The sequence below is a fragment of the Manis javanica genome, chromosome 15, assembly GCF_040802235.1.
Source record: "Manis javanica isolate MJ-LG chromosome 15, MJ_LKY, whole genome shotgun sequence".
NCBI lineage: Eukaryota > Metazoa > Chordata > Mammalia > Pholidota > Manidae > Manis > Manis javanica.
The window spans coordinates 32,176,261-32,199,098 of record NC_133170.1 but is presented as its reverse complement, the minus strand read 5'-3'; the positions used below and the strand labels follow the sequence as shown (position 1 = coordinate 32,199,098).

Below are 22,838 nucleotides of genomic sequence, written 5' to 3'. Positions count from 1 at the left end.
TGAAATCCAGCTCTAGCTGAAGACACACCCAAGTTATCTCTGCCCACTTTGTTCGCAATGCCCTTCTCACAGCCCGGCAGCCCCTACCCACTCTCAGCGCTCACCACACTGGAGCCGCTCTGGACTTGGTCAGGGTGGGTGAGCTGCTCTCTGTAGTGGAGATGCCGCTAATGTTCACCCGACCTGTTCATCTTGCCCCTGAGCCCATAGTGGGGCCACGTTTCCCAGGCTTCCCTGCAGGAGGCAGAGCCAGAGCCTGTGTCCCAGTCAGTGGGCCGTGAAGGAAATGATGAGCACCGCTTCCAGGCCTGGACCCCAAAACTTTGGGTGCAACCCTGCATGTCCACTCCCCATCCCTTGTCTGTCAGCTAGGTTCAGGGCTCAGGAGGAAAATGTCTAGGCCCAGGAGGACAGCGCAGCCTGGGACTAGGCCTGGGCCCTGAATGGTCCCAGTCACCACTCTGGCAGTCCAAGTTGGACTGTGATGTGAGCAAGAAATAAACTTTTGTCCTGTTAAGCCCCAGGAGTTGGGGGGTTACTGTTATGGCAGATAGGCTACTCTGACTGATACTATCTTTCTTAAGGCTGCCATGAAAATCTCCTCTCTCCACCATCCTTCTAGCCTACCAGGGTATATTTAAACTTCCCACACAAACATGTTTTCCTAATGGGCTGATCTCCTCAAGGAAAGAGACTGTATATTACTCATTCTATGTCCTTAACACCTACAGCACACAACCTACTTATGTCTTTGTTAAGTGTATAATGAATAAATGAATGAATGAATGATAGATCCCAGCTGAGCCCTCCTATGTCTACAACACCCTCAGGAAATTAATTTTAAAAAAACAGCCTCAGGGCCAACTAAGCCCTGTGTGAAGGGGGTGGAAGGGTCGGAGACCTGGTGGGGATGGGGAGGCTGAGTGATGGGATGTCCCCTCCTCTGCGTGGCTCCCACCCTGCAATGACAAAACCCTCACCCCAGGAGAATGCTGGCTGGCAGGATTTTTTCACTGTGCTCCATCCTACTGTATTTTGAAATCTTTTGTTTAAATCGATTGGCAATGTTTAAACACACGATTTCCCACAGAAGTACAATATTACTAATTAGGAATAAGGAGTAAGACAGTGTCATTTCATGGTAATGCCTCTTGCACAAAAAGCCCTCCCTCTTTCAAATAAATTTTAAAGATTTCACACAGTCTCATTTTTAGTGTAGAAAGGGGATTCCATTCCATTAACAAAGCAATGGTTGAGTGTGCTGCGCGCTGAATGGAGAGACATCAGGCAGGACCCAGAAGATGCTTCTCCTGGGTGTCACGAGCACCATGCTCAGCTGTGGAGATTCGGCCCTCACCTTGACCACATGAAGCCATTTTCATGACCTCCTTTGTTCTTTTATCCCTGTGACCTCAAAAGATCTGTATTTCTCTTTCATATAGTGAATCTCCTCCAGTCTTTTTGTGAACTTTTTCTTCTTCTTGAAATACCACTAGTTAGCAGTGCTTTTAATGAGCATGTCACCATGTCACTTTAATGAGGCCTGTCACAATTTCATGCTGCTTTATTTTAGGTTTTCTTAGGGCAGGCAAATCACTGTGGCTAAGGATAGCTGTGTGTGCCTTCCTGTCCCTCTGCTGACCAGGTTGACTCTCAGCTTGGAGACAGAGCTTTCTAGACTCTCCTGGGCATTGCCCTTTGGAAGCTAGACCTGGGCCCCTTGGCTTGGGGAGCACTTACAGGGTCCCCTGCTCCCATGGACTGGACCCTTCCTGCATCTGCGTGAGCCTGGTCCTTTGGCAGCAGGAGCTTTCTCCACCTTTCCTCTCCTGTCCATCCTCAGCTCTTATCACCACAGTCACTTCTCTCCACTCCTCTGGTAGACCCTCGGCGCCCAATATTTGCACACACAGTGCCTCTGTTGTGGCTGCATACAGTGCAAGGCGCTTTGTGGAGCAGGCGGTATCCAGTGTCTACCCAGAGCCACCAGATGGACAGCAGGAGGAGCAGCCTGCCCCATGCCTTTACTCTTACTTCTGGGTCATTCAGTCACGTTTAGAATTTACTTCCCCTCCTGCCAAAAGATTGGAGGTAACAGATTTAGTGTCTTCTGTTTCAGATACTTAGAAATTTTCCACATTTCTTATATTTTATAGTTATAAAAACAACACCAAAGAAGGGAGCAGAGAGCCTGCAAATCTGGTATAATTTGGGCCTAGCAACTGAGTATCAATTGCTGAAGTGGTGTCCCTCCTTCCTTCCCTCTCTCTGGGGATGGGGCCGGGAGTGGCAGGGGAGATTTTACTGTCAGGCACAGATTCCACGCCTATACCCTATGAGTTCTTCATTGTTGCAGAGAAACACTTGAAAAGTAAAACAACAAAACTAGGTTCAATTGCAGCTCAACACATAGTCAATTGCAGCTCAACACATAGTATTTTCTATCAGTGTAATAGAGTTGATAGTGCAAGACCAAAATGATTTATTCTTAATGAAACAACATCATAAAAAGTACAATATTTCTAATTTCATTACAGCAAAAATAATCTATTTGAGGTGGTTTGTGGATACATTTAAGATGTTTGAAGGGTAGAGTCACCAAACATCTGTGGACCTGGGGCCTCAGGCTCTTACACAAGCCTGGGTAGGCCGGCACTGTGCCCCGTGGGGCCCTACAAGGTCTGTCTGGTTTGTGTTCTGAGTGAGAAGACTCCGAGCCAGGCCTCGTGTTCTGCTGGCTGCTTGCTTCTGATGGCTGCTCTTTCTTGAGGCCTGGGGCAGGTCTCCAGGGGAGCAGCTCGGGGCTGCTGCTGTTCCTCTAGAACAAAGGTGCCCTGGCGGCCTCCCCTCACATCGTGCAGATGGCGGCGATGCCATTTGCTAGCCCCACTGCGGCTTCCCCAGACCGGCCTGCAGCCACTATCACACGCCCCCAGGCAGCGGGTCTCACACCTGCATGAAGAGAGCTTTCCGGAAACCCCCAGGACTGAGCGCACTAGGCTTTGATGCAGATGCTCCACCTTGGGAAGAAGCCACAGTTCCTAGGGGAAGTTTCTTCGCCCTCACGGTGTCCCTCACTGCCTCAGCCTCTCTGCACACCACTGGCCCCATCTCAGTTCCCAGTGCAAATCACTTCCCAGCCCCCTGGCCATCCCTTTGACTTCAGGCAGGGAATGTGGATTCTCGGGGAAGGGCAGGAGTGGGAGCGTGATGGACTTGACCCCCAGCCAGAGTTCTACACCAGCTCCGCCATCTGCAAGTTGTGCAGTGTGACCCTAAGCAGTCATTTAATCTCACTGAGCCTCAGCACCCCCTCCCACAGGATATGAGGAATAACGTCTGCTCACAGAACGACTGCCTGGGCAAGGCTCTGCAAACCCACAATAGCACCATAACTGCCCCTCACAGGACTGTCACAAGGATACAAGGAGGTCGTGCTGATGAACGCCTCAGCACAGTGCTTGGCATATACTAGTCACTCAAGAAATCCTGTTGCTACTAAATGGATATCCACGTGAAGACGATGCTCTGGGAACTGTACCAGACCCCAGGCACATGCTATCAACCAGACAGGGGTCAGTAAGTCCACGAGCCACGTCCATACTGCCTCCTCCAGACATGTCCCTCCTCCTCCACGCTTGCTCGGGACTCTCTCTGGCCAGCCCTTCCCCGCTCCTTCCTGCCTCTGTCTGTCTGTCTATCCGTCACTGCCCTTCTGTGTCTTCTTCTGTGACTCTTTCTTGTCTCTTCCTCAGTCTATCTCTCTCAGACTTTGACCTCTAGATGTCTTACTCTCTCATTTTCTTCCTTCATTATTTAAAAATAAATAAATGAATACATGCAAGTTCCATTTTGGGCAGAAGGCACATTTTCTTACTGCTAAGGGCCCTCGTTCCATCAGTGCCCCCATCCATGACCTGTTGTCAGTTCAGGACGCACAGCACACGATAGCCTGGCTTCTGGCAGATGCTCCTCTCAGAGCCAGGGCAAAAGGGTGGGAACCCCGCTGACCAGTCCCTCAGGCCCTGACACAGCATGAGCTGGACTCCAGTCCTGTTGGGGTATCACGAGCTGAGCGGACCCATCACACAGCTGCAAACAGTGGCCAGAAGCCGGGAGGGAGCCCGTTACCGCGTGTGGCCAACTTCAGCCCCAAAAGGTTATAAGCTCGCCACACTACAGAGGAGGGAGAGCTTTATCGCAACCAGCCAGCTCTAACCAGTGCTGGGCGGCTTCCCATAAAGATGACAGGCCTGGAAAGCGGCTCACCAAAACCACAGCCGGGTGGGAGAGCTGCTGACGTGAATCTGGCTGCTGCCTCCTCAGAGTGGGGCATGGGGGAGGCCCGAGGAGGAGCCTGTGGCCGGGAAGCATCTGGTGGCCTGGCTGGGAGCACCAGTCAGGAAGGCCACAGTGTCTGCAGGGCACTCTTCATGGGCAGGCCACAGAGACAGCGAAGTCTAGGCCAGTCTCAAAGCTAGGATGAGGGAAAAGGCCACAGGAGGGAAGGTTGCCGAGGATGAGGCATCCTCACCCAGGGCCACACAAAGGGGTCGGAGCCAGGGGAGCCAGCCAAGGGCTGGCCCCTGTCGACAGGCACTCACGCCAGCCTAGGGGTGAGGCGAGGCCACAGGCGCAGAGAGCGACAGGTGGTGGAGGGGTGCACGGAAGAGTTGGGGGGTCCTCCCTTTGCCTCTCAGTCTCACCTGCCAGCCACACTAAAGTAGAGAGGGACTTACCATGACCACCAGTAGAGTGGGAGTGACAGACCAGAGAGGCAGAAGCCCTGGAGACAGTGTGCAGGTGGCACTGGGGACACCACAGCTTCACGAGGCTTAGCGAGGGCAGGGGATGAGCTACAGCCAGCCATACATGCTCTCCTCTTCAGAAGGGGACCCCACTCTTCCAGCAGGGCCTCCCTCCAAAGAGCCCCACATCCCTTAAGACTTTAATCCCAGCTTGAAAGCAAATATCCACTGGAGGGGAAGCATCTTGAGTCATTTAAATAATTACTGACATTTAGATCCCAGTGCTATGAGCACATTGGGAGTAGAGGAAGTGGGAAGAAGGAGCCTGGGGCCTCCGAAGAAGAAGCAGGCTTAGCAAATAGCACCGTCTGCCCCCTCTTGCTGCCCACTGGCTGCCCACTTCATGCATGGCTGCTGCACCAGAGCACAGCTGAGCTGGGCCCTCACTATGCTCCCAGCGCCTCTAACTCCCTGGCACGTGGCATACAAGCAAGACAGACTTGCTGAAGGGATGTACGAAAGAACAGACAAGTACACAAGCCACCCAGAAGGACTCTCGAGGCCCTTGCCGCCTAGTTCTAGGTGTAGCCTCGTGGGGGGCTGGGGTGAGGCATATTGTAGTGGCACTCTAAGGCCACAGCCAACACATACTTAGTTCAGATGATCAGGACACAGGTACCCCACAGTGACCCCAAGAGCTGTGCACTTCTGTCCCTTCAGTGGCAAACCCGAAAGCATCGCAGGGCACCACAGCTCCTTCCATGTAGGAGATGGACCAGGAGCACAGAAAAAAAAAAATGTCCAAGGCTCCTAACCTCAGACGGCATGTTGAGAAACAAGGCCTCCACCCCTGCCAAATGCAGAGCCAGCATCTCCGCGCCTCCTGCTTTACCGCCGTGCACCTGAGGTCCTGCAGAGCCGCCTGGCTCTAGTGCCTGTCTGCCTGCCAGGAAATCAGCAGCCACAGGCAGCGGGGGATGGGAGGGAGAGATGAGAAAGGCAGATTCAGTGCAGAAAAAGAGGGGGGGCCAATTAGGAAAAACTGCAAAAGCTTGCAGACTGTGCAGAGGCTGGCCCTCCTGCACACACACCAACTCTCCTGCTCTCTCTCTTTCACTCACACACATGTAATTCACAACAGATTTTACATTTACAGGAACCAGACGAAAACATTTTCCATGTCAACTTTTCAGGCTGGTTACAGCTAAGTGTTTTAAGAACCTCTAGAGACAGAACTGATGGGTCGCCCTGGCCACTTACCGACCTGTAGAGAGTCAGGGGACCAGCCACCTGTTCTAGATCCCTGGGAATCTCCTGAGTGAGGGGCGGAGGTGGAGAGCCCAGCATAGCCAGCTGTGGGGGCCACTTCATGTTCTGAGCCCACAGTCTCCAGACCCCCTTTTTGTACCTGTGAGCACACAGCACATAAGAGTGGTTCCAAATTTTAGCAGCATCATGAAGCACTTTGAGAATCTGATGAAAATGAGGGGACCTTTCTCTGCAAAAATGAACACACGTGTATGTGCGTGCACACACACACACACTTTTTTGTATTCACTTCAGCAGGTCTCCAAATCCAGCTGTGCCCCAGAATCACTTGGGGAACTTAAGATTCAGATTAAGGTGTAGCCCCTTCCTACAGTCACTAAAATAGAATCTCTAGAGAAGCTGGCCCAAAGTTTATATTAAAGAAACTATTTTTGTGATTACAATATCCAGCTGGACACCAGCCTGTGACCAGGTGTGAAGGAACCACTGCCTTAGGGACCCATGCACTTCAGGGTCAGGGTCTCTACTGCCTCTGCTCTCTGGGGTCAGAAGGAAAGGCACTTGTCTTTATTGTGCCAGCCACCATGCCAAGAGGTTTCCTAAATTAGCTCATTTAACTTAGTTTTCACAATAACCACAGAAGGAGCCAATATTATCCCCATTTAACAGGTATAGAGCCAGAGGCTCTGAAAGGTCACGAAGTTGTCCATGATTACATGGCATGTGGATGGCTGAGGACCAGATCCCAAAGTCCTCCTCGCCAGGGATGGCACCATCAGAGCCTGGTGGCAGACAACTGGGTTAGTGTCCTCCCGCCACTTCCACAGGGCCCTGCACTGCCTTCACCCGGATGCCCAGCCCACTGCCCATCGCTGCCTGCCTGCCTACCCATGTCCCCACACTGAGGTGCACGTGAGGATATAGTTGAGTACCTGGGCCCTGCAACCCCAGAGCCGTTCTGGTTCCTAGCATGCATGAGACAACTAGTTCCCAGATAAACTAGACAAAGAAAGGGAGGGGGTGTAGGGACAGGCTGACTACTCCCTTCTCAGCAGAGTGGCTGTCTCCCCAGAAGGACTTGTGCCTTAAGTATTATGACAGTGACCTCCACATGGCCCACCACCAGGCAAAGGGCCTGTGACAATGGGAGTAGGTTTAAATTTAAGGCAGTGCAGGGAAAAGGCAAAGCATCCTTGAAGGGAACGGCTCGGGAAGGCCCTGCGGGAGGGCGCCACAGGAGCAGGGGTGAAGGAAACCGAGAGGACCACCACGCAGGTGCAGGTCCACCCTGGTGGGGCGCCACGCACCTGCTCTTACATGGGGCTGCGGCCCACTGTCCCTGGATCACCTGATAGGCTCACACAGCCTGCCCGTCCTCACTTGGGATGCTGCGTAAGGGTGCGTGCATTCAAGACAGGGGCCATTGCGACATTTCTGCAGACAAGAACTTACATGTCACATGGCCTGTCCCTCCGAGGCCCAAACTCCCCCTCCACCATCTCCCACCATCCCCTGGCCTCTGCTGAACCGCCATCGGGGATGGAGATCCCATGACCTTGGCTGGCCTCTATTTCTAAATGGCCCCTTCTTGAATCCCTGGGGCCTGCCTGTTTAGCTCTGCACATACAAGTGACCCTGGCCAATGTACTCCATGTACACAACCCCCATCACACACACCTCTCTCCTGAGACCTGCAGCTGGTCATCATGGGCTGTGGGCAGAGCCTCCCTCGTGTCACTTATGCATCCGTGTTCCCATGTATAAAATGGTAACAATTACATTGGCCCTGTGGGGTTTCAGTGAAGATTAAATGATAAACTGTAAATAAATGATAGATCATTTATGTAGGTCTCTTGGTCTATAATAACTCCAAAATATTAGCTATCCCTGGCCTGAGGTTTCTTGCCAAAGCCTAGACTCTCTCCACTGTTCATCTGTGGCTGCCACTGGGACTGCGCCATGTTTTCAGTCACCCTGTCACTAGAGAACACAATACACGCCTGGATTTTCTTCACGTGGGCCTCCTCCGTCTGCTCTTCCCATCGTGGACTTGAATAATGGAGTCTGGGAACTTGAACAGCAGACCCGGATGTTCTCCTGTCTCGGCCCACCATCCCAGTCTGCTGTGACCACACTGACCTTAGTTCTGTCCCACACTGAAGGCCTGGGTGGTGTGCCTCCCAGCAGTTGCCCCACTTGTATTTCAGAGATTCTCTAAATTACTCAAGCATGAACTCAGACACTTCAGTCCAAGACTAGATGCTCAGGGACATCCCATTGACATGGTTTTGATTCAGCTCTGCATTTCATAGATGATGGAACAGGCACAAAGCGATGAGCTGCCTCACATGCAGCGGTAGAAACAGTGATGACCATTGTCATGGCCATCGGGCCAAGCACGTCCTGTCTGCAGGTGTGCAGCGCATGGGCCCCCAGCTGTGACCCTCAGGGGGAGGGTCCAGGTCTGCTGCACTCACCAGTGTGTACTCTGCATCCAGCGATGCGCCACATGCCCACTCAGTGAATACTTGTGGGATAAACGAATATGTGATCTCACTCAACACCCACAGCTACCCTCATTTTGAAAATGATGAAAAACAAAACAAAACAATAGGCTCCAAGAGAGAAAACCGCTCACTCATGGTTCCCAGCTGGTTCTGGGAGGCACTGGGATTAGGACCACATTTGCCTGGCTCCAAAGCCAGCCCCCTTCACCCCTCACCTTTCTGCCTCCCCACTGAAAGGGGTTCTAGAATGCAGCCCTCAGGACAGTCGGGGAGACATTCTTCATTACAGCTGAGAACTTACCACTGCAGTCACATGCTCCGGCCTTGTATCTAAACAAGAGGAGTGGGAAAACCTTCCAAGGCCTAAAATATCCTCGAGCAGAGAAAATCCTTTAGCCTCTCCTCCCAAAGTGACTCACTCCCTGGTTCCATCCACCCACTGACTCATCCTGCCGGGACATTCTGCTTCCTCTGAGGGAGAAGGGCTCCCTGCCAGGCTTGCTGGTGCTCAGGCCTGCTGCCGGCCTGGCAGAAGCTGACTCCGAGGAGAAACAGGAACTGGAGGGTCTGTATCCTCATGCTTTCCCCGCCAAGCAGACCGCCAAGCTGATGCTTACACTTCCCTGGGCCCTTCATGTTTTGCCAGGTACCAGGGAAGAGAGAAAGGGCTCCTTACGCCCATCTGGGCTTGGCAGTATGTACTGTTTCTGTGTGCACACATATATGGGTTTGCACTCACATACATGCACATACACCTGTGTGTTCATTTACTCAGAGTGTAGACTTCCTCACTCACTCAGCCATCATGTGTTCGGCCTCATGAGAGGTGTCAGTGGGGGTGCAGGAGCCAGAAGACCTGCTCTCATTCCAGCAAGTGTGAGCAGAGATGCAGAGCGAGGCCTGCTTGGGAGGCCGTGGGGGCCACCCGACCATAACAAAAGCTCATCTCAAATGTGCGGCGAGAGAAGGGCGGGGTCTTGAAGCCTAAGTGTAAAAAGTTCTAACTTTCTCCAGTTAGACAAAGAGAAACCATGAAAGTTTCATGCATTGTATGGAACATGGGAAAAGCAGGCTCTCAGGAGATCAGTCCAGGATCGGTGTGTGCAATGGAGGGTCAAAAAACGGGAAGGGGAAGGCAAGAGCTCTCTCTGAAAGAAGATGCATGTCTAAGGGGTGTGGGACAGGGTTGCTCTTTATTTAGCTACTGAGCACCCATTTGTTCCTTTTGGCCCTACTGACTTATTCTTTGCTCACTCACTGTCTTTCTGTTGCCTCCTCTGAAGGTCTTTGTTTCTGAATCTCTTCCAACGTGTGGATTCCGATCTGGAGCCAATATTCTAGCAGCATTCCATTAATTACAATACTATTCTAAGCAACATGGACCCGGGTCAATGTTCAGAATGCAGAGACCAGAGTTTTTGTGTCAATTACTCATCAAGCATTCAAGAGGGCAATGGGCTGGGTGACCTCCAAGGTCCTTCCAACCGCAAAGGGTCAGTGGGTCTAAGGAGATGACTTCACTGATAAGTGCATTGTTTCCCTTGTCAGACAGCTCACTTGGTCAAGGATCTGGCCAAAATTCCCAGGTCACTGACCTGCCATCAGTAGGGTGCTCATAAGTCTTTGGCGAGGCACCACCCCTCTGTGCTCTTCACAAAGCACCAGCTCCAGCTGTAGGAATGGTCATGAGTGCTTGGAGATACAAGAGAACTCTCAGGCTGTAATAAAAGACATTGGCCTCCATGTCTTCAAATGTTCACTCTAATCTATTAAACAAGTATTAGTTTGTTCCAGCCACAGAAAAGACCCCCATTGCTTCTATCTTTTCATTTTCCTCTTGGAGCCTGTGGAATTCATCTGAGAGAAGAGCACACCCACAGGTCCTCCGAAGTATGATGCTCACGCAGTCCCAGAGGCTTCCTGGTGGGAACCAGGCCAGGAGAGAAGTTGCAGCATCTGCCCAGGGGCCAAGAAAGAAGGGCATTTTCCAGGGCTGGGAGATTTCTCAGCCTTTTGCAACATCCCCAGAAGGAGCCCAAACTCCAGGTCTCAGCATCCAGCACCCCAGACTTGGATGCCTCGTCACCATGAGACAACTGCTTTGAGTGCAACTCGGATCTTTGTTGAGCCTTCTGTATACCTGGCTTGTCTACAGAGCATGATCTCATGCAGCACCAGTTCTGATTTAGGTTCAAGTCTTGCAAAAAACAAGGTGCATGTTTCTATAGGTATTTTTAAGAGAAACAGCTGACTGTACATGATTCCTTGCAGACACTTAGCAAATGCTGTTGTATTTCCTTCCTTTCCCACCAGCCCCTGGCTCCTCAAGAAACCTCCTGTCCTGCTACATTGACAGATATTGCAGCTACCAAGGACTGTTACCATTTGAAATGTTTTGCACTCCTGCAGCAAGCAACTGTCCTTTCGATAAGAGGTGGAGGGCTCATTTCTAAGACATGACATCCCTTCTTCAGAGGGTCTGCTTCCCTCATTATGTCCTGCTGTTTTATCTTCAGAACCTGTATTTGAGAAGACCCTTGCTGTGTGTGGAGGCCTGGCCTTTTCCCACCCGCTCAATCCCTCTGGTAGGCCTACAGGAAGGCTTCTCAGAAGGTTACCAAGAAGCACCTGGAATGACGAGAAGGATGCTTTGAGGCAAGATCTGCTTGATCTAGGTTCAGTTTAATTTTTTTTAAATTTCAAATATGTCCCTGTTTAAGTTGAGATTGAATGCCTCTCTGGATGCCTGCATTGCATATACAAACCCAGAAGAGAAGATGAGAAAGGGGAGCAGCTACTTGACAGGCATACAGGCTGCTTGTATCATGTCCTCTCCTGGTTGCTAAGCACCCAAAAATTCCTAAGCAGTCTGTGATAGGTGGGAGTTACAGGCAGAGACAGACACTCTTCCACAGAAAGGCCCTCTGGATGCTGACAAGGCAGTATGGATGAGAAGGTGTGCTCCAGGCCAACTGGGTACGTCCAGAAGGAAAAGAGGGCCTGGCTGCTCTGCAATCCACGTTCTTGGGCATCTGTTACTTCAGCCACTCCAGCCATGACTACAGCGCAGGCCCTAGACAGACGGACAGACGGTGACACCACAATGCTGAGCTTGTTCTAGAATCATCAGAAACCCCCACTGGTGAGCCAACACCAGTTCTTCAGCGGCGGTGGATGCTCTGGAAGACTCATAATCCAGCCTGAAAGGGGAGGGCCAAAGGGTGGCATTTTCCCCGCGTACCATGCTTTTATTATGTGATGGAATTCAGCTTTTCTGTGACAGTGACATACTGCCTATAATCTTGGGGAGGACGGTTTCTGCTCTGGGATATTATGTTATGAAGTGCTCAGCAGTGCCAAGGAGGATGCTAAACCTTGGAATTTTAAAGGATGGATTAAGAGGAAGTATTTCTTGGAGTCCCACTATCAGCCAGATGCCGGGTTCCCCCTCACAGAGATGAAGCCTTCTGTCCTCTCACCAGGTACCAGCTGACAAGGAAGAAACCTCTGCTGTGAGTCTGCACTCGGTTTGGCCCGCCCTGACTCCTGCACCGGGAGTCAGATGGTGTCAGACCTCAGCCTGAGGTCCTCCAGGGGCAGCCCACCTCGTTCAGGGCAGAAACCAAAGTCTTTAGATAGGTCTGCAAGGCCCAGCTTGGTCTGCATCCACTGCCACGGCTCCAGCCTTGGCCCCTAATGTCTCCTCAGCTCCCTCGCCCAGCCGCCTTCCTCAGACACCCAGGGTGCTCCTGCCCCCAAGGCCCTCTGCCAGCCAGGCTCCTCTCTGACAGGTGTGGGGCTCACTCGTCCACCGTCTGCAGGTTTTCACTTAAATGTACCCTTGCCATGAGCCTTCCTGACCCTATTTAAAATTGCAAACCCAGCTCCCATCCCTTCCAGCACTCCCTGTATCCTTGTTCAGATTTGTTTTTCTCCACAGCCCTTGTCATCACTGAGCATAATATATCAGCTCCCTGCTTTATTTATCGTTCCTCCTCCCCCACTGGAAAGTAAGTTCCAAGAAAGCAGAGATTTGTATCTTATTTTCTTTCACTGCTGAATGACCAGGACCTAGAACAATGCCCAACATATAGTAGGAACTCAATAAATATTTGTTTAATAAATTAATTAAAAATCAATCTTCCTCTGCTAGGACACTGACTCATTATTCTGAAAATTGATAAATGTTAGGAAAGCACTTGTCCTGCTTTTCCAGTCAAACTATTTCAGGACAACCAAATAGCTGAAGAGGGAGTGTTCTTCGTGGAATACCTCCAGCTGCAAAACACAGCAGGAACCGTGGAGTCCATACCCACCTTTCACAAGCCCAGATGAAATAGTGGATCCGGGTAACAGCTGTCAGTGGATGCCAGAACCACGACAGGAGGGCTGACAGGGAAGGGACTCTGTAGCAGAGGGGTCAGAGGGGTCAGGCTGATGACCGGAGCCCGCTCCCCAGTCCCTGCGTTGCTGAACGTGATTCCTGATGTCTGGCAACAGGAACAGCGTGGCCTCAACCAGAATACCCTTGATCTCCCTCCAAAAAGTGGGGTGTGAATCTAACTTCTAGGTTACTGGACATTAGGAGGATGAAGGAATAAACAAAATGACAAAATGAGGAGGGCGTCAGCCAAATCAAAATGCAGGACATTCTGGAAGAAAACTGACCCAGTTTTTTCAGCAAACAAATGACATGCACAATGGGAGGGTGGGACAATGGTTGGTAAAAAGCGATTGAGGACACATACACGCACAGGTAATGTGTGGGCCTTATGAGGATCCGGCTTCAAACCAAGCATCAAAGATATTTTTGAGATAATAAGTGAAATTTACATGTGAACTGAGTATTGGCTGATAATTAAAGACTTACTGAGTTTTGCTGGTGACATTGGGGTGACAGGTGTTTGGTTATGGGTTCCTTTTTAAGTTCTTGTCTGCAGGAGATGTACACTGAAGTATTTACAGTTGAAATTACACATGTTCCCTGACTAACATACTTAGGGTAAACCCATCATAAGTTGACAATATCCTAAGTCAAAAGTGCAGGTACTTCCACTTAACCTACCAAAAGTCATAGCTTCGCCTAGCCCACCTTAGATGTGTCACAGCCTCCAGTTACATGAGCCTCCATTTGGGCAAAATCATCTAACACAAAGCCTACTTTATAATGAGGTGTGGCATAGCTGAGGTGATTCATTGGACCACATACTGAGAGCAAACAACGGAGCGGCTGTCTGTGTACCTGCTGCTGACCCTCATGATCTCGGGGCTAGCATCAAACTGCTTCTTGCTAGCCTGGGAAAAGATTCACGTTCAAAGTGTGGTTTCTCCTGAATGCGTATTGAATAGATGGTGCTTTTGCACCATCGTTAAGCGAAAAAATCTTAAGTCAGACTATATAGTAAGTTGGGGACCATCTGTGTATAACAATAGGAATTTGCTTTCACATATCTCAGAGAAACGTCTTGCAGGAAAGAGAAAACTAAATTGGCAAATGCTGGTAATTGTTGGCCCTGGAGCTGGAAGCCAGGTACCTGGGAACTCGTTACACAAGTCTCTTTGATTATATTTGAAATTTTCCATTATAAAACCATTTTTAAAAGTATTACTCTTGTTTTACAGATGAACTTAATGAAGTAAAAAATAAATAAATGAGAAGTACCTAGAGTATTTGGTGCACTCCATCAGCTCTGGACGGAGGCAAATGCTGGAAGCAGAAGTGCTTGCCATTTCCAGGGACAGACAGACCCAAGGGCATTGCCTGCCTAGGTCAGGAAAGGCCCCTCTGGTTTTCATCTTGAGAGAAAGGCCAGACAGACTTGCGGCTTCCAGAGCCGCGTCTTCCTGAGAATGCTGGGGAGACTGGCCATCCATTCCTCTGGGTTCCTGCTTACCTTCTCCATGTAAGGCCACACATCGCTCTGTCTGCTTCTTTCCCCTTGGGCAACTCCCCTGTCCCTCCACGGAGATATTCCTTAACCACATCTAAATATATTATGTAATAAATCTGTGAACTTGTGTGGAAAGTATTAAAACTCACCCTCTGATGTCTGCTGCTGATTCTAAGGAGGAAGGGGGGGCTAACTTTTATTGAATTCCAGGCCCATAAAAGGTTGGTATTATGTCCCTGTGTCCCAGATGAGGAAACCAAAGTGCAGAGAGAGGGGATGAGTTACCAGTTGCCGCAGAGCTGATGGAGAGAATGGCCAGCCTGTGGGTGGGGCTTCCTGGGGTCAGCACTGCCGTGGGGCCCTTCTCCATTAACTCATCCATCTCGCTCCAACCCTGCAAGGCAGGGACTAGTGTACCCCCTTCTTAGGAGAGCCTGAGGCACAGACCCATCAATCACCTGGCCCAGGGCCACAGCCCTAGTCAGTGGCTCGCTGGTGGTGGGTGGGCAGGGGAAGGGCTTCAGTGGCATCCCAACACGGGCTCAGGCAGGAGGAAGGGAGCCCCACTCCTGGCAGAAGTGGGGACACATGGGTGGACACGCACCGCATACACAGAGCATGTGGCCTTGCACCTGGTTTCCAATGCAGTAGTGTCCCTGACTTGGGTCACCATATGCCCATTTGCCAGGGCCAGTCTCTGTGTGTGTGTGCCTGTTGTCCCCACATAATTATTGATAGTCCCCCTTTCTTCCTCAAAGGTGTCCTAGTTTGGGTGATAAATTACATGGTCACCTTAATTATAAGCTCCTCTGGGGTAGAAAAGCACATAATAGCCAATTAATTAATACCTGTTGAATAAAAGGTTAATGAAGATTTTTATGGCATTGGCCCTTCCTGGAAATGGAGAGCTGACCCGGGGGCGGTCTCTCCGTCTCCGTGGCTGAGTCCGGTGAGTCCTGTGACTCAGACCTGGTCCTAACACGGCCCTCAGGTATGAACGCCCCTCTCCCTGAGCCCAGGCCACCCTATGGCACCTCTGGGCCCAGTGAAGTAGTGGGTCCCGGAGAGAGCCGAGCATGGATGCTCCGGTGCCCTCGCCACTCCTCAGCGTGAGATGCCCCAGGCACATGGTCAGGCCCTCGTTTACCTCCCTCCTGTCCCCGGCTGTCCCCACCACACAGGACCGAACCCTTCCTGATGACCCCCTCTCAGCTTCCAATCAACCCTGCAGTCACCAGCCACTTCCAGGCCCTGGGGGCATCAGCCACACTGGCCAGCCCCCCTTCCCACACTCCCTGTCCCCACCCCACATCCTCTCTCAGCAGACAAGGCTGGTCAGTCCAGTCTGGCTTTCTCCAATCTTGGCCTTTTGTAGGATCTAATTAACTCCAGACTCTCACTGGTGTTTCACCCTCTTACTGTGACATTACAATAACCCATTTCCCTAATTCTATCACACTATTCTGGTTTAATACTGGGAAAGGTCAGCCATCTCTGTGGGCTCAGACATAAAGACAGGGAAGAGATCTGAGCCTTACCTTGAAGTCTGAAGTCATGCTCCCGACTTCTCTGCAGCTCTTCACTTTTTCCTGTGCGGTTGGTAGGATATTTGGACATGTATTTTAATACTTGCATTTTGAGCTTTTCAGAAGAAAAGCATGACATGTAACTGTGAGATTTTATTATCATTAATAATATTAATTTTTAAAGCTATGATAAGTTGGTCTTGATTCATTGCAACCATCTGGTACTTATTGGACAAGCACATTACTGCTTAATTAGAGGACCGAGTGCTCCTGGTGACATGACAGGGGGCTGGAAATGCTGCCTTTTGAACTGGTGTCAGAGGGGACCAAGCCCCGGGCTCAGACCTGACAGGGCAGTTGGTGAGCATCCCTTTGGACCACAGCACTCATGGTGCTGAGGTGATGACCGGCTTCCCTTTCTGTGCTCAGGATCCGCCTCTGCCTCACATCTTCTGCGTGGCCGAGGAGCTGATCTGTACCGTATTAGTTGGGGGGGCCCAACTGCTGCACCACACACACCCCCGCATGTGGGCAGGAGACATTACAGAAGTTTCCATCTTGCTCACAGTCCAAAGCACGGACAGTTCCGGGTTAGCTTTCCTTCACATGGGACCCAGGGTCCAGGTTCTGTCCACTGGGGCCTTGCAGTCTTCTGATACCCTCTTCCCCACCCAGGGCCACTGCATTTGCTGTCCATTCCCTGTCTCAGAATGGCCTTTCTCGCAGGCCCATCATGTGCGGCTCCCGAGCAAGGCCGCCCCCGAAAGCAGCCGCATGCCCAGCGCTCTCAGTCCCTGATTCCTCCTCAGCACCTTCCAGTGTCTGAAGCAGCTCAGCCCCTGTGGCTGTTCCTCTTTCAGCTGTGCCCTCTCCCCCAGAATGGCAGCCTTGCCGGCCTGACTTTCCCCTGTGCTTTCAGCTCTTAGCAAGCCCAGTAGGCCCTCAGAAAACACTTGTGGAGACAAGGAAAGGAGGGAGAGAAGGAGCAGCGGGAAGGTCCCGAGAGCTTGGGTGGCGCCCGGAAGGTCTCCATCCAGGACGCAGAGGCCAAGGAGCCCTTTCGGTCTGTTCCCCGCAGCCTCTTCTCCACAGACTGTAGGTGCTGCGCTTTGCACAGGGCGGAAGACCCGCATGGCGCAGGGACAGTGTGCAGTGAGCTGCACCCTCACTCCCCTCAGCCTCCCTTTTGCCAGTTGGCGGGAGGGGGCATTCACAAGACCAAAGGCTCAGTTTCTAAGGGGCCACCTCGCTCTGCTCCAAGGAGGGCTCTGTTCCTTCAGACACACCTCAGGCTCTGACCAGGCAGCTATGGGACTGACCGCCTGCAGGTCACACTGCTCTGCTCTGGCTCTCAGACAACACATCAGTTAGCTGTCCAGACCTCACCCACCTGGGATACCCCAGGGAAGAGACTTCTTGTATTCCAGCCCAGCCCTGGAAAACCACACCTGGTCAGGTAGCCCAGGGTGTTCTGCAAGCTGCTGGAGTCACACCATGAGGCAGTCCTCGTCCCGCCCAAAGGGAGAACACTGCCTGCTCCCATCGGACACCACACCCCCCAGAATGCCCCTCAGGAGTGCCTGCAGGTCTGGCCAGCCGTCTCCATGCTCCAGGGGCCTGGCAAGCAGGGCTCGCTGCACTCCCTCGGCCACACATCTGCTTCCAGCCAGCCCACCACAACCACCTCAACTTCTAACTCACTGCCTCTCTCACACTCCTTCCTGCTGCCGGCAGGAGGAAGGGAGCAAAAACCCCCAGCAGGAAAGAGCTGCAGTCCCTTCCCTTCTCCACCGGCTCCAGACACTGCCTTCTCCAGGGAGTAGGAGCTGGCTGTGTTGTACCGCAGCTCCCTAAGTCTGAGGCTGGAACATTATGTCTTTAAGATGGTGACTCACTAGAGCAAGGCAAACTGACTAATGATTTTGATATTCCTGAAGCAACTTGCCTCAGTAGTGGACACCCTCCATCCCAGACCAAGACCCAGTCCTTCAGTCAAAGTTGGCTGAGTCACCACACAGAAGTGGCAGCACAGCCTGGCCCTCTCCTTTCTGTAGGTCACGCTTGGATTCTTCTCTCTCTCCTGCTCTAAAATGGACATTTTCTTCTAAAAACGGGTGCCTGAGCTACATCACAGCAGGCACACACAGAGCAGAGGGTTTACCCCCAACTGGGAAGGACACCCCTTTCCTCATAATCCTGGTCAAGCTGAATGAGACTGAGCAAAAATCCTGCTATCTGAAAGTGTACAGAACCCTTTAATGGCCCAGCCCTGGCCAGCTTAGAAGGGGGCTGAGCGTCACAGATCAAGTGCCTGCCAAGGCTGGGCCTGGGATTTTCATTTTCTGAGCACCTACTATGTACCAAACACAGGGCTAAGGTCTGGGGATAAAAAGTGAAAAAAAATAAAAAGAGGCATAGAATCTGCCAAAACTCCAACAGAGGATACTTCCCGCTCCCGCCGTTCCATGCTCTTCCGCATCCCTCTCTCTCAGCCCCTGGACCTCACCCCCACTTCCCACCTCTGCTGTCCACCCCTCCCAGATGGAGTGTCATAAATACATCAGCATGCTTCCACAATCAGCTCCTTCCAATATAACAGGCCTGCATTAACAGGAGAGCTCTGGAGGCAAGGCCTGGACCCATGATACCCTGTGTAATGTGGTGAGTTTATCAACGGCAGAAATTTAGGCACAGAGGCAAGCAAGTGGGAGACAGACTTGGAGCAGGCCTCACAGCACCCTCACATAAAAGCCCAGGGGCCCAAGCGCAGGCCTGATCATGTCGGAACCGCTGCAACAGAAGCAGGCAACATGTCAAGTGTGACCTAACTTGGACCTTGAATGCACAGACACATTCTCCCACTTACTGCTATTTTCACCAAATCCAACTCAAGGACCATAGGAGGGTGGAAGAGAGAGATCCACTATGGAGAAGCACACCACATGTGCAAGCTCAGCTTGCAGAGCAGAAGGCTCAGTGGCCAAGGGGAGGTGAGTACTTAGACCAGGCCCTCCCTGATGACAAGGACTGTATCTGAATCACTGGAATATCCCCAGACCAACCCCAGGTGCCTAGAAAATATCAGAACTGATGTGCTCATACACTCCAGGCTGGGAACAGATCAGAGAAAAAGGTTAGAGCCACATAAGACAAGATCATTTAATGGACCCTGAGTAAAATAACATACATCAAAGTAAAAGACCAGGGAGGTGATTCACCGATCACACCAGCCTCGCGCTTCCAGGAGGAAAGCCTTATTTACAGTTGCATGCAAGAATTATGTTGCTGCCTCCTTAACGGCAGAAACCGGATGCTTCATGAACTGGATGTTGGATTAATTTACTAAGGGTGGTGCACTCAGCTAGTTTTATGCACTAAAAGACCTGAGCTCCTACTGAGGCAAAGCAAGTGGAAATGTGCCTTGCTAAAGGTGTGGACTGGACTCTGGACTGTCCTCAGCAAGGACGTGTGTCACTTTTCAGCATGTTATTCATGACCTGACACAAAGATGCTCTTTGCTCTCCAGGAAATTTTAGAAGGTGTGAGGCACCCTGAGGCTCAGTGAAGCCTCCCTTTCCTGTCGGTTCAGAACCAGGAAGGATACATAAACATGCCATCAGCATCTTGTGAGGCTCTCAGGGGACTATAACAAAACATCTTCTGACCCTTCCCAATTTGGTTACTCACAGTGCAGGGGGGCCATATCATTGGGTTCCTACTAGGCCCATCTCCTTCCTTTGATAACTGAAAAAATTAAAGTCAGATGAACAGTAGGTCATTTAAGATAACATGAATAACCAAATAGCTGCTGTGATAAAGGAGGTCTGAAGACAAAGCTGGAGAAATTCAAAGGCTATTAATCACCTATGGTATATTCATGCATGTTGCTTTGTGACCCCATTACCTTAATCAACTCATAACCATAGAACACCAAGTAGATTACTCCCTATGGCATCATCTAAAGTCAGGGCTTTAAGGGCTGTGTACAGTGTTCTGCAAAATACAGCCTTGCAGGAACTCCCAGCTCCAGAAAGGCCAGGCAAGGGCATTAATGGGCAGGTCAGAATGTTAGAGCTACAGGAGATGTTAATGATCAGCTAGTTCAACCCCTCATCTTATGAGGAGAAAACTGAACTCTGTTTTACCCATCAGCCTCCTAACTATCTTTCCATCCCTCTGGCTCATCCTTCATACAAATGCCAAGCAATGTTTCTGAGACATATTCTGATCATTTTACTCTTATGATTAAAGCCCTCTATCACAGACTTCAGGATAAAGCTCAAATTTGTTAATGCAACACACAAGGTTCTTAATGATCTGGCCTCTGCCTTTCTCTAAGTACATGTCCTTCTAGTCCCCTGAAACAAACACACACACACACACACACACACACACACACACACACACACACACACACACACACACACACACACACTCCCCTCCAACCATGCTGCTGAACTGCTTGACATTCTTGAAATATCTATGTGGATGTTTTACTTCCAAAATCTTAGAATAGGTCATATTGAACCAATACTCTGTACTTAACTATTACCTAATAAAAATAAAAAATAACTATTTGTGTGCACTAGAGGGCAACCCAAAGCAGGTAGAAACTGTGAGAAGGGAGCACCAGATGAGTTTTCTGGGTTTTGCAACATTTTTCTTGAGAGCAGGCCCAATAAGCACCCTGTGTGGTAGCTACAAACCAGATGGAAACCTGCGGAGTCAGAAGATAGAGTCTGGAGCAGCTGGAAAATGAGAAGAGAAATCCCAAAGAGGAGGAGAGTCTTAGAAGAGCTCTGAATCCTGTGTATAAGCTCCTCCCGAATCTCTAGCAAACTCCTGACCTACACATGCATGGGAGAGGTTCCCAGAGATTTCAGTCTCTGCCCACCACAGGGGAGATATAGTTTGGTGTTTGAGTTCAGTCAAACTCAATGCCTGCTAAAATAACAGATCAACATTCTTCAGAGCAACATAATAGAATACATAGGCTCTACAATCTATCATTGACAATGTCCAGAATACCGTGCAAAATTACTAGACACATGAAACTACAGTCCATACTTAAGAGAATAGGCAATCAATGAAGAACAACCCTGAGACGTTTCAGATGCTGGTATCACCAGACAAGGATTGTCATGCCCAGAGCTCTGGCAACCACACTTTGGTTCATGCAGCAACTTCCACCTGGAAAGCCCTTCTCCCCTTCCTAGATAACTCTTACTCATCTCATCTTGGGTATGGTATCAACTCCTCCAAGAAACCTCCCAGTGTACCTCATCCCTCCTAATCACTCAAGAACTTGTTGTCTAATTGTCTGGTTCCTCGTCTGCCTCTTCCTTTAGTTTTCTTAAGGTTAGTGAGTGGATTGTTTTTATCTATGATATCGATGTATAGCACAGACTGGACAATAAATGTGGGCTGAATGAATGAAGCAATAAATAAAGTAACTGAGAGTGATTTTGAAAGTTTGAGTCTTACTGACCCAGGGTAGACCATGCTCACACATTCTTGAAACTGCTTGGGCCTTTTTTTTCTTACTGAGTCTGACATAGGTTGTTTCTGTGGCAAGAATGATATAGATACTTGAGTAAAGGGATGTGCTCACCTCCTGCATATTCCCACATTCAGAAGCCTGATGACTAGTCTGATCCCCACTTTTCCCAATATGGGTCTTCTTCATTCTTAATATCAATTCCCAATATGCTTACTAACTGTTGCCCTTAGAATAGTTAACATAATTTTAGCCAACTTTTACTGAGTACCATTTATGACACCAAGGAGGCACAGTGTTAAGCATTTACCAAATACCCATTTAATTCTCCTAACCACCTTATGAGGGAAGCAGTATCATTATTGCCATTTTACATATGACAAAACTGAGACTGTGAGAAGGTTCTTTATAAGGTTAACAATTGGAAAACTCCTTTGCCCAGCATACTAGGCAAAGAAAGAGATTTCAAAAGAAGCAATTTTTCCTCTCATTTTTGATACTTTTTAGGTATCTCTCATCTAATTTGAAGAGGCATTTTGAATGGGGATCATGTGTCCATCCACCATGAGAAATCCCAAATGAACACCAAAAGCCATATGAGGAGCTGGTCAGCTGGCCTAAAGATAAACTGGGCACATGTTGCCTCCCCATAAGTCTGAGTTTCTTACCCCACATACCAACCCCTGAAAGTAGAGGCACCTTTGTGCTGACAGGGCTGGTAAGGATGCAGGACAAGCTGGAGGAATATGGGTAAACAGGGCTCAAAAGCCCATTATCCCAACAGGATAGGATGTTTTCTGGGCCTAATGGGATTGAGAAAATGGTTTGAGGGCTGATGTAACACAGTTCCCTAGGGATAATCAATCTCTGAGAAGAATTAATGGGATTAATGGGCAGAAGACACTTCAAAGTTTCCCCGTCCTGTTTTATCCAAAGCTGTTTCTTCACAAGCCACACACCCTCTGCAAAATATGCTATTCCCATAACTTCTTTTTGCTCTCTGAGTATTAAAATTTGGCTTTCTGGTTCTCCTTTATTATCTTCTGGAGTTCTTTCTGACTTTGAGAGCCAGTGCTGAGACTAAGTTAAATATAAATTATCAAGATAAGACATGGGAGATCTGGAAATCCTAAGTCTACCTTACCTACCACTGATAATAAGAAATTATTTTCATCAAACTCTTTTTTGTTTCTTAAAGATGTTATGCGCTGGAAATGTTTGCAAATACTTGAACTTCAAGCTAACGCACATACACACATGCACACACTCACACCTGGACTCTGTCCAAAAGTTATTTGTCTGGTAACTTGTATACAACACACTTATTTTTACTTAAGAAAGGGTCATCTAATGTTTTATTTCCTCACTAATACTCTCTAAAGCAAGGCTATGCTCATCAT

General features: G+C 49.8%; 1 protein-coding gene across 27 annotated transcripts in view; it reads right to left on the bottom strand.

Annotated features, from left to right (window-relative positions):
- Nucleotides 1-22,838, bottom strand: part of CACNA1C (calcium voltage-gated channel subunit alpha1 C) — a 654,724-nt gene that overhangs the window by 469,983 nt on the left and 161,903 nt on the right. The window lies entirely within an intron of this gene.